This window comes from Oncorhynchus kisutch, linkage group LG19 (assembly GCF_002021735.2).
Source record: "Oncorhynchus kisutch isolate 150728-3 linkage group LG19, Okis_V2, whole genome shotgun sequence".
Lineage (NCBI taxonomy): Eukaryota > Metazoa > Chordata > Actinopteri > Salmoniformes > Salmonidae > Oncorhynchus > Oncorhynchus kisutch.
Window position 1 is genome coordinate 57,064,897 of NC_034192.2, and position 9,463 is coordinate 57,074,359.

A 9,463-nucleotide genomic window follows, 5' to 3' on the forward strand; every position below is an offset into this window, starting at 1 on the left:
CCTGTCCTACTCCCTCCCTCCCTCCTCCCTGTCCTACCCCCTCCCTCCCAACCCTCCTCCCTCCTCCCTGTCCTACCCCCTCCCTCCCTCCCTCCTCCCTGTCCTACCCCCTCCCTCCCTCCTCCCTGTCCTTACCCCCTTCCCTCCCTCCCTCCTCCCTCCTCCCTGTCCTAGCCCATCCCTCCTACCTGTTCCTACCCCCTCCCTCCCTCCCTCCTCCCTCCTCCCTGTCCTACCCCCTCCCCTCCTCCCTGTTCCTACCCCCCTCCCTCCCTCCCTCCTCCTCCTCCCTGTCCTACCCCCTCCCTCCCTCCTCCCTGTCCTACCCCCTCCCTCCCTCCCTCCTTTTTCATCTGGCTGTTGGAGCCACTTCTGACTCCAATTAGGATTTCCTGAGACTCAGTAAAAGGGCTTATTTTACTGAGAGAAACCACCAGCCCAGACTGACTACTGCTCCCCTGTCCCCTTCCTCCCGCCGCTATGTGTGTGTGTGTGTGTGTGTGTGTGTGTGTGCGTGCGTGCGTGCGTGTGTGAGTTGCTGTTTATGAGAGGCTCTATGACTCACAGTATTTCTGTTGTTGTGTCATCACTCTACAGTCTCACTCCACAATGACACACGATGACACACGATGACACACGATGACACACGTTGACACGAACAAATCTCATCTCTTCTCCTCCTTTTACTGACTTTCTCTTCGCTCCCTCTTGTTTTTATTTAATTGTTTCATTCTCAGTACCTGTAATGGTTCAAACTGAAACCGACTCCTCAGTCATAGATAATGTCTGGTGCAATGTGTGCTCCCAGACCATACAATGAATCAATCATTACACAATGTAAATCATCAAATGTATAATTCATTCTCCCCTCCCTACCAATTGGCCGTTGACTAAACTCAAGTGTTTAATGATTGGCACTGGGACATCCATGGAGGCAGTAGTTTGGAGCACAAAGACCCCAATCTGAGGCTGAGTGCTGGGCTGGATCTGGAGTTCACAGGGGATCTCTCTGGAAAAGTTTCATCTCAAATGGCTCCCAATTCCACATATAGTGCACTACCCATGGGGCTCTGGTCAAAGGTAATGCACTATGTAGGGAATAGGGTGCCATTTGGGATGCAGTAGTCCCTGTATCTGGAGGAGGCTGTCTGTGTGGCAGGACCGCTCACATAGTTCATATTCAAAGGACCAGGGCCTTGTAAAGGAAGTGGTAAATAGAGGCTGACAAAGTGAGTTGCATACACAAAGACATGACCTTTAAATAGGCTGTGTGTATAGTGGGGTGTTGGGCTAGGGCTGTGTATAGTCAGGCAGAGCAGAGTGGTGCAGGGTGGGTGAAGGAGGGGTGGAGGGTAGCGGCCTGAAGGAGGATTGTGCTAGGATGGTCATGTATAGAGTCTACAGTGGGTCATTAAAGCAAGGTCTCACACTGCACCTCCCCTCTCCCCCATCACTGCAAACAAACTAACCCCACAGCTCACATTCTAGAACCTTGGTCAGATTGTCTTTCAGTTCCATTTTCTGTGTTCTAACACGTTCTAGAACCTTGGTCAGATTGTCTTTCAGTTCCATTTTCTGTGTTCTAACACATTCTAGAACCTTGGTCAGATTGTCTTTCAGTTCCATTTTCTGTGTTCTAACACATTCTAGAACCTTGGTCAGATTGTCTTTCAATTCCATTTTCTGTGTTCTAACACATTCTAGAACCTTGGTCAGATTGTCTTTCAATTCCATTTTCTGTGTTCTAACACATTCTAGAACCTTGGTCAGATTGTCTTTCAATTCCATTTCTGTGTTCTAACACATTCTAGAACATTTTAGTATACCCTGCATCAGGTGCAGTATGAGAGAAAAGGACTTATTATTATTATTTTGAGGAACCCAAATAACATTTTGAGGAAAACAAGGGAATTAAAAGTGAGTTAAATGGTATCCATAGTGTGTCTTATTGACAAACTGTTTATAGCCACTTTCTTAACCGGATTCTCCTTCCATCGTCAGCGCCAGCCATCTACGTGCTCTACACTGCGTAAAGCCTTGTTCCCATCACAACACACACACACACACACACACACACACACACACACACACACACGGTTACTTCAACCAACTAAACCTAATTATCCCCCTTTCCCGCCCCCTGCCCCTTTATGCCAAGCAGTGATGTCACCCACAGAGAGACAGTTGGGTTGGCACACTGCCCAGTGATGTGAAACTGGCAGGAGAAGAGAGGAGGGGAGGAGGGGAGGAGAGGAGGGGAGGAGGGGAGAAGAGGGGGAGGGGAGGAGGGGAGAAGAGGGGGAGGGGAGAAGAGGGGGAGGGGAGGAGGGGAGAAGAGGGGGAGGGGAGGAGGAGAGGAGGGGAGAAGAGGGGGAGGGGAGGAGGAGAGGAGGAGAGGAGGGGAGGAGGGGAGGAGGGGAGAAGAGGGGGAGGGGAGGAGGAGAGGAGGGGAGGAGGGGAGAAGAGGGGGAGGGGAGGAGGGGAGAAGAGGGGGAGGGGAGGAGGAGAGGAGGAGAGGAGAGGAGGGGAGGAGGGGAGAAGAGGGGGAGGGGAGGAGGAAAGGAGGAGATGAGAGGAGGGGAGAAGAGGGGAGAAGAGGGGGAGGGGAGGAGGAGAGGAGGGGAGAAGGAAAGGAGGAGATGAGAGGAGGGGAGGAAGAGAGATTCTGGCTGGCCCTTGCGTAGGGGCCAAATGGATTAGAGTTTCCGCTAAGCACTGAAGCAGCAAAACCAAAGTCCCCCTCTTTCTCTCTCCTCCCTCTCTCATCCCAACCAACATCCCTCTTTCTCTCCCAACTCTCCCCTCTCCAGCTCCGATAGAGCCAGCCAGCCCAGTTAATGCTGAAAGGAGAACATGGAGAACACACAGGGAGATGTGAGGGGCTGGGCCCTGGAGGGCCCTGGGGGCCCGGGACATTCTCCTAGGGGATTTAACTATAGCTTGGTCCCCCCTACCCTCTGCTTCCACTCCCGTTCACTTCCATTCATGTCCTGTTTACTTCCATTCAGCAGGCCTGCGTTGAGGTCCATTCATTACGGATAAACTGTCATACAACAACGCGGCCTACCTTTTGCTGAGGCATCCAAGATGGTTAAACAAGACACCCTTGGGCCCCTGGGCTTGGATTCTCTTACTGAGCCACGGCCTAGTTTCTACCCTCGAGCCCCTGTGATTCTCTGAGATTCTATTATCCGTGGTCCAGTTTCTACCTTTGGGCCCCTGTGATTCTCTGAGATTCTATTAGCCGTAGTCCAGTTTCTACCTTTGGGCCCCTGTGATTCTGAGCCACAATCCAGTTTCTGTAGAGGCTGCAGGGCTGTTGTGTGATGAGACAAGGAATCCTCATCAAGGATCAGTTAAAGAGGAAGGCTAGCAATGGGTCAAAGTCAATGTATGGGGCCTGGGTTGGATTCTCTATCGTTTGTCTTGGTGATGTTGATGACAGCCACAATATTGAGAATTATTTACATAGTGAAAGTAACAGAGGAAATGGCGTACTGTAGATTGAGTCAATAAAGTCCATGAAAGCACAGGATATGAGTTTGCGTGGTTATTTTGTTTTAGTGAAAACACAGGCAACTCCCTCTCTTTCTCTCTTCCGTTCCCTCCATCCCTCCATCCCTCCATCCCTCCATCCATCCGTCTCTCAGACACAGAGACAGCTGGCTGAGAGAGAAGAGAGGGGGATCAAAAGGAAGAGAGACCGCTGCAGGGTCGCCAGCTGAGTTATTTGGAGAACCCCTTGTGAAAATGGAAGGAGAGGAAGGCCTGTTGCTAGGCATGTTGCTAGGCCTGTTGCTAGGCTGACCTGTCAGGGGGTAGAGCACTCTCACCGAGCCTAGTGAAGAGAAACGGGCTATGTTTACACACACACACACACACACACACACACACACACACACACACACACACACACACACACACACACACACACGCACGCACACATCCACACACACATACCCAACCCTGTGATTGTAGGTTAAGTACACTAGCTATCTCCTGTGCCATAAAGGATCAGAGCTCTTGAAGGCTATTGTATCATATTTGATACATTAATGCGTGTTATTCACATGTCATTGCTGGTTGTTATCTATATATATCTGATGATTGTATTCTGTATATATACACTACCGTTCAAAAGTTTGGGGTCACTTAGAAATGTCCCTGCTATTGAAAGAAAATCTAATTTTTTGTCCATTCAAGTAACATCATTGATCAGAAATACAGTGTAGACATTGTTAATGTTGTAAATGACTATTGTGGCTGGAAATGGTTGTTTTTTTATGGAATATCTACATAGGCGTACAGAGTCTCATTATCAGCAACCATCACTCCTGTTTTCCAATGGCACATTGTGTTAGCTAATCCAAGTTTATAATTTTAAAAGGCTAATTGATCATTAGAAAACCCTTTTGCAACTATGTTAGCACAGCTGAAAATTGTTGTCCTGATTAAAGAAGCAATTAAACTGGCCTTCTTTAGACTAGTAGAGTATCTGGAGCATCAGCATTTGTGCGTTCAATTACAGGCTCAAAATGGCCAGAAACAAAGTCCTTTCTTCTGATACTCGTCAGTCTATTCTTGTTCTCAGAAATGAAGGCTGTTCCATATGAGAAATTGCTAAGATACTGAAGATCTTGTACAACACTGTGTACTACTCCCTTCACAGAACAGCACAAGCTGGCTCTAACCAGAATAGAAAGAGGAGTGGGAGGCCCCAGTGCACAACTTAGTTGTTGAAAAGTGTGTAGCAGAACAACTGATTGCCCACCTCAACAACAGCCCCTTCACATTACACTCCATGCAGTTTGGCTTCAGAGCGAAACACTCCACAGAAACGGCCAACTGCTTTCTTCTGGAAAATGTGAAGTCCAAGATGGACAAAGAGGGTGCTGTTGGGGCTGTGTTTCTGGACCTAAGGAAGGCTTTTGATACTGTTAACCATGAGATTCTCATCACAAAATTGTCCAAGTTCAACTTTTCCCCTGATGCCTTGAGATGGATGAAATCATACCTTGAAGGCAGAACTCAGTGTGTCAGAGTGAGCAATGAGCTGTCGCCCACTCGTAGCGATGATGTGGGCGTGCCCCAAGGGTCAATACTGGGGCCCCTCCTGTTCAGCCTGTACATTAATGATCTGCCTTCTGTCTGTACTGGGTCTGAAGTTCAAATGTATGCAGATGATACAGTGATATATGTGCATGCAAAGAGCAAACAACAAGCTGCACAAGAACTCACTACTGTAATGGTCCAGGTTACAAAGTGGCTCAGTGACTCGTGTTTGCATCTCAATGTGAAAAAAACTGTTTGCATGTTCTTCACAAAGAGGGCAACAGATGCTACTGAGCCAGATGTCTATGTGTCAGGGGAGAAGCTCCAGGTGGTATCCGATTTTAAGTACCTTGGCATCATACTTGATTCCAACCTCTCTTTTAAAAAGCATGTGAAAAAGGTAATTCAAATAACCAAATTCAACCTAGCTAATTTCCGATTTATACGAAATTGTTTGACTACAGAGGTAGCAAAACTGTACTTCAAATCTATGATACTCCCCCACTTAACATACTGCTTGACTAGTTGGGCCCAAGCTTGCTGTACAACATTAAAACCTATTCAGTCTGTCTACAAACAGGCTCTCAAAGTGCTTGATAGGAAGCCCAATAGCCATCATCATTGTCACATCCTTAGAAAGCATGAGCTCTTGAGTTGGGAAAATCTTGTGCAATACACCGACGCATGTCTTGTATTCAAGATCCTCAATGGCCTGGCTCCCCCTCCACTCAATATTTTTGTTAAACAGAAAACCCAGACATATGGCAGCAGATCCACAAGGTCTGCCATGAGAGGTGACTGTATAGTTCCCCTAAGGAAAAGCACCTTTAGTAAATCTGCATTCTCTGTGAGAGCTTCCCATGTCTGGAATACACTGCCATCAGACACACATAACTGCACCACATATCACACTTTCACAAAATGCTTGAAGACATGGCTAAAGGTCAATCAGATTTGTGAACATGGTCCCTAGCTGTGTGTTGCCACTCCATGTTGTCTGTTGTCTGTAGCTTGTGAGGTGTGGAAACACTTTGTTGCTTTTATGAATTTTGTCTTGCTGCTTTTTGTTTTATGCTGCTCTGTCTGTATGCTACGTCTTGCTTGTCCTATGTTGCTCTGTCTGTATGCTATGTCTTGCTTGTTCTATGTTGCTATTGTCTATATTGTAATTGTTTTTAATAACCTGCCCAGGGACTGCGGTTGAAAATTAGCCGGTTGGCTAAAACCGGCACTTTTACTGAAATGTTGATTAATGTGCACTGTCCCTGTAAAAATAAAAATAAACTCAAACTCAACTGAACAAGAGTACAAGTGCATTAGAGTGTCTAGTTTGAGAAACAGATGCCTCATAATTCCTCAACTGGCAGCTTCATTAAATAGTATCCACAAAACACCAGTCTCAACGTCAACAGCGAAGAGGCGACTCCGGCATGCTGGCCTTCTAGGCAGAGTTCCTCTATCCAGTGTCTGTGTTATTTTGCCCATTAAAACTTCTTCAGAATAGGGTCTATTTGTCTCCATTTCCGCCTGACTGACGTGCCCAAAGTAAACTGCCTGTTGCTCAGGCCCTGAAGCCAAGATATGCATATAATTGGTACCATTGGAAAGAAAACACTCTGAAGTTTGTATAAATGTTAAAATAATGTAGGAGACTATAACATAATTTATATGGCAAGCATAAATCTGAAGAAAAACCAACCAGACATTTCTTTGAGGTCCCAGACTCTTATAATGGAAAACTATGGGTCCTATGTAATTCCGGCTCCCAGATTGCAATTCCCATGGCTTCCACCAGATGTCAACAGTCTTTATTCAAGGTTTCAGGCTTGTTTCTTCAAAAACGAGCAATAATTTTGAGTTTTTGTGAAGAGACCACCGGAACAATATCAGTCTTTCAGCACACGAGGAAGAGGGCGCGTGCTTACTAATTTTACTTTCCTATTGAACATACTACTTACCATATGAAATATTATAGTTTATTTACATGTTATGGTACCTGAGGATTACATAGAAATGCTGGACTTGTTTGGACAAAGTTTAGAGGTAGATTTTTGGATTCCTTTGTCTGCATGTTGAACGAGTGGATTGCTGAAACTGATGGCACCACCTAAACAGACTTTTTGGGATATAAAGGAGGATTTTATCTAACAAAACAACCATTTTTGTTGTAGCTGGGACCCTTGAGATTGCAAACAGAGGAAGATTTTCAAAAGTAAGTGACTTATTTAATCGCTATTTGTGATTCTGTGAAGCCTGTGCTGGTTGAAAAATATGTTGATGTGGTGCGCCGTCGTCAGACAATCGCATTGTATGCTTTCGCTGTAAAGCCTATTGTAAATCGAACAACACAGCTAGATTAACAAGAATTTAAGCTTTTAAATTATGGATGTTCTGGACTGGGGACCGTCGCTGGAGACCCCGGGCTGGGGACCGTCGTTGGAGGTTCCGGACTGTGTCCTGTCGTTGGAGGTTCCGGACTGTGAACTTTCGCCGGATTCTCTGGACTGGGTACTGTCGCCGGACGCTCTGGACTGGGTACTGTCGCCGGACGCTCTGGACTGGGTACTGTCGCCGGATTCTCTGGACTGGGTACTGTCGCCGGACGCTCTGGACTGGGTACTGTCGCCGGACGCTCTGGACTGGGTACTGTCGCCGGAAGCTCTGGACTGGGTACTGTCGCCGGACGCTCTGGACTGGGTACTGTCGCCGGAAGCTCTGGACTGGGTACTGTCGCTGGACGCTCTGGACTGGGTACTGTCGCCGGACGCTCTGGACTGGGTACTGTCGCCGGACGCTCTGGACTGCTGAGACGCACTGTAGGCCTGGTGTGTGTTGCCGGCACTGGTGGTACCAGGCTGGAGACACGCACCTCAGGGTGAGGGCGAGGAGCAGGAACAGGGCGTACTGGACTGCCGAGGCGCACTGTAGGCCTGGTGCACACACACACACACACACACACAAACACACACACACACACACACACACTCTCTCCCTGCCTCCCAGCGCTGGGTGTGATAGAGGAGAGGAAGTCAGCAGGAGTTGAGGTGTTGATCTTTGTCATCCTGTTGTTGAGGATCCTACACCTGAATGTTGTTTCAGACACACACACACACGTACAAACACACACACATGCATATATGCACGCAAGCACGCAAGCACACACACACAAAACACCTACCTGTCCATTAGTCCTAGTGTAACTGAATGGGTTAATTATCAGGAGGTGATCTGTTTATTGAAGGTGGTGGGACTCTGTAGAGGTGGTCTCTACTAGTTAATACAATAGAGGTGGTCTCTACTAGTTAAGACTGTAGAGGTGGTCTCTACTGGTTAAGACTCTGTAGAGGTGGTCTCTACTAGTTAATACAATAGAGGTGGTCTCTACTAGTTAAGACTGTAGAGGTGGTCTCTACTAGTTACGACTGTAGAGGTGGTCTCTACTAGTTAAGACTGTAGAGGTAGTCTCTACTGGTTTAGACTCTGTAGAGGTGGTCTCTACTGGTTTAGACTGTAGAGGTAATATATACTAGTTAAGACTGTAGAGGTGGTCTCTACTGGTTAAGAATGTAGAGGTGGTCTCTACTAGTTAAGACTGTAGAGGTAGTCTCTACTGGTTAAGACTGTAGAGGTGGTCTCTACTGGTTAAGACTGTAGAGGCGGTCTCTACTAGTTAAGACTGTAGAGGTGGTCTCTACTGGTTAAGACTGTAGAGGTGGTCTCTACTGGTTTAGACTGTAGAGGTGGTCTCTACTGGTTTAGACTGTAGAGGTGGTCTCTACTGGTTTAGACTGTAGAGGTGGTCTCTACTGGTTTAGACTGTAGAGGTAATATCTACTGGTTAAGACTGTAGAGGTGGTCTCTACTAGTTAAGACTGTAGAGGTCATATCTACTGGTTAAGACTGTAGAGGTGGTCTCTACTAGTTAAGACTGTAGAGGTAATATCTACTGGTTAAGACTGTAGAGGTAATATCTACTGGTTAAGACTGTAGAGGTAATATCTAGGTGGTCTCTACTGATTAAGACAGCAGACAGTAGTGATAAACCATGTCTTACAGTGGTACAGGTATGCAGGGTAGTGATTATAGCAGACAGTAGTGATAAACCCTGTTTTACAGTGGTAGAGGTATGCAGGGTAGTGATAAACCCTGTTTTACAGTGGTAGAGGTATACAGGGTAGTGATAAACCCTGTTTTTACAGTGGTAGAGGTATGCAGGGTAGTGATAAACCCTGTTTTACAGTGGTAGAGGTATGGAGGGTAGTGATAAACCCTGTTTTACAGTGGTAGAGGTATGCAGGGTAGTGATAAACCCTGTTTTACAGTGGTAGAGGTATGGAGGGTAGTGATAAACCCTGTTTTACAGTGGTAGAGGTATGCAGGGTAGTGATAAACCCTGTTTTACAGTGGTAGA